The sequence below is a fragment of the Anomaloglossus baeobatrachus genome, chromosome 1 (assembly GCF_048569485.1).
Source record: "Anomaloglossus baeobatrachus isolate aAnoBae1 chromosome 1, aAnoBae1.hap1, whole genome shotgun sequence".
Lineage (NCBI taxonomy): Eukaryota > Metazoa > Chordata > Amphibia > Anura > Aromobatidae > Anomaloglossus > Anomaloglossus baeobatrachus.
In genome coordinates, this window is record NC_134353.1 from 965,155,907 (window position 1) to 965,158,876 (window position 2,970).

General features: G+C 40.8%; 1 long non-coding RNA gene across 1 annotated transcript; it reads left to right on the plus strand.

The window, feature by feature from the left end:
* The first annotated feature begins 234 nt into the window (after positions 1–234).
* On the plus strand, positions 235–1,511 carry LOC142302862 (uncharacterized). Its single transcript, XR_012752976.1, has 4 exons — positions 235–294; positions 393–470; positions 951–1,047; positions 1,408–1,511. It is a non-coding gene; the product is annotated as an uncharacterized LOC142302862 (long non-coding RNA).
* Positions 1,512–2,970: the final 1,459 nt, after the last annotated feature.

Below are 2,970 nucleotides of genomic sequence, written 5' to 3' on the forward strand. Positions count from 1 at the left end.
AGATCCTCTGTTAACAGCACTTTATCCGGCTAGCAACCTGCCACACAGTACCCCAGCCCAAAGATTCTTTTGACATCCTGCCACTCATATACGGGTAACAGAACCAGGTGTATAATTTTGTGTCGTACCCAGTTAATGATTGTATTTTATTACTAATTATGGATTTTTTTATTAGATTGATCTCACAGAGCCAAGCATTACTTGTGTACTGCAGAATATCCCTAGAGATATATCCTTAAATATTGATGGGACCCCGACAGTATCCCAGGAACTTACAAGTCCATCCACCATTAGGTATAATGCACTCTCACATGACCCTTTTTCCTAGTTTATGTCAACATTATCCTACTAGCTCATTCCTCTTTCTTTGTCCCTTTCCATGTCTATCATAGACGAATAACGGGTCCACACGACTTACCTTTTCGACCAGTACCGTCACTTTGTCCCTTTGGGAATCATTACTCAACCAGGTTAGTCCCAGAACATTGTTTCACACATTCCTCCCCCACAGGACTTACCTTCACACATCCCCTCTTCCAGGTGACCTTCAATACTCTGTCTTATTCACACGACCAATGGTCCCTTCTCCTTATTTTTCACGTCACATGACCCTTATCAATATTATTGATATTCTTTTTTACTAAAACGTTGCTAAATGTAAACTGTTCACTGATAAGTGTACTGATCACATTTTTTGTTGTTATGTTTACCTTGCAAATATTTCTAGTCAGTCTGTCCGACCAGATGAAGGCCGAGACGATGGCCGAAACGTTGTCATAGGCGGACTTTCTGCAACTGTATCATCTTTTTTTCAATAAAAAAATTTAAGAGACATCCACCTTTCTCTGATCTGTGATTGCAATTGGGAAATTCAGTGTGCCGGAGTTACTTCACTTCTACTTGTCCGTATATGGCAGCCGACGATAACATGTCTTTACCCATTTCTCCAGGACAGATCAGTGGAAGATATTACAACTGCCGCTCAAGAAATGTGATCGGCTAATTTGTGATTGCCCAAAGATTTACGTGGGACAGACCACACAAGAGGTAAGGAGAAGGGTCCAGCAACATCTGTCTACAAATACAGCAAGTGTTGATCACGACAAGGGCAAAACTCTCCCACCCGTAGCATCTCACTTTCTGACAAGACATTGGGGACGACGGACGAATTTGAGGGTCTTCATTGTTGACTCAGTGGCCCAGAACATCAGGGGTGGGGACTGCACAAAAGGAACTTCTGGAGAAAGAGTCCAGATGGATTTATAATCTAAGAAGTGTGCCCCACATGGCCTGAATGAGGACTTTCTCTACACAGGATTTTACAAGACCCTCTAGACTATCCTGCCTCCCCTACTGTGTTCAATACCATCGGTTTTTTATCTCACTCTTCCTTTCTCCCTTTTGTAGGATATATTCTCGGCAGAAACTAAGGTGCTCCAGGATACTACCCCGGCTTTGAACATTATATCAACACACGGGAGCATAATACATCTCTGCTTTGCCAGGTCTTCACCACAGGATCTTTGAGAATTTCCATATTGGTAAATTGTGATATTCCATACCACTTGTGGATCTGGACCCCACTAACTCGGACTTTTATATACAGAATCACAATTTTGTAGCCATGGATGTGTTAGACCCAATATTCTTGTAACTAAAATCAGCAGATTTGTCTTTTTTGGGGCACTATAATTACATGCGATTGGGGTACATATGATTATGTGGGTCCCCCAGTAACCTATTTTGGTCCAACTGTATTGGTTACCTAGGGATACCTTTAGGAGTGGTCATGTCTCCACCTTACCCCTATCTCATGTCTTTGGCAAAAAAAATCCTGATGTTTTTGTGTGGAAAAAAAAGTTTAAACATTCGGTAAATGTTTATAGGACCCACTGGTGATTTTATGCAAATCGGTATCTTTGCGCCTTTACAACCGGGACAGCCTATGCCCCGCGACTACCATAAATATCTGGATCAGCTACTGAGAAAAATAGTAAAAGATTGAAGATTTTGTAATTACCTAGTAAAACACTATAGTGACCAGTTGTGACAATACTTGTACCGGTTTTCATATTGCTCCCCGCTGGGGTAGTTTATGCTCCTGGACCGTCACTTTTTTTGCCATATTTTGGCTCCGGTGTTCTCCAACTCCTTTTGCATGATCTCTCTGATGTCATATAGTTGTTGATATGACCACAAATGTCTTTGACAAGCGTATGACTCTTTATGGCCTTCATCTTCACTGTAATGTGTGATGTGTCAACGTATTGTGGGTATATTGGCCATTATCTTATACTCTGACTTAGGTGTGAATCCTGTGTAGAACGTTCTTACTATTTGTGCCTTCAAGGGGTTAAATGTACTTTACCCCTTTATTTACGTCCGTGCTCATGACTTTGTCTAACCTGCTTTGGTATCATAATAAAGAATATATGCATGCAAGCTACAGTTCTGATACGTTTCTGACATTTTTTATATGGCCCCCATTTCATTGTGATGTGTGGATCAAACTTCAATGCATCATGGATGTATTGGCCATTATCATATGTTCTGTGACCCTGGCACGAATTCTGGGCATTTTGATCCAACGGTCCATAATCTGTGCCTCTAAGGGGTTAAAATTCAGTCTACCTCTTTATGTCAGTGCCTATGATTGTCAAATCTGCCTAGCCTGATATTATAAGTCTGTGCATGTAAGCTACAGTTCTGATAAGCTTCTGACTGTCTATATGGCCCCTACTCCATTTTAATGTATGGATTAACCATCCATGCATTTTAGATGTATTGGGCCATCATTATGTATTTTGAGATCGTGGCATGAATCCTGTACTATGTGATCTGTCTGTGATTTTGCCCTTAAGGGTTTAAAATCAGTTTACCCCCCCTTAATTTATGTCTGCGCTCAAAACTTTGGCAAACTGGCCATGTTGGTACTATATATGCATATAAACGTTCGTTTGATTGTAAATA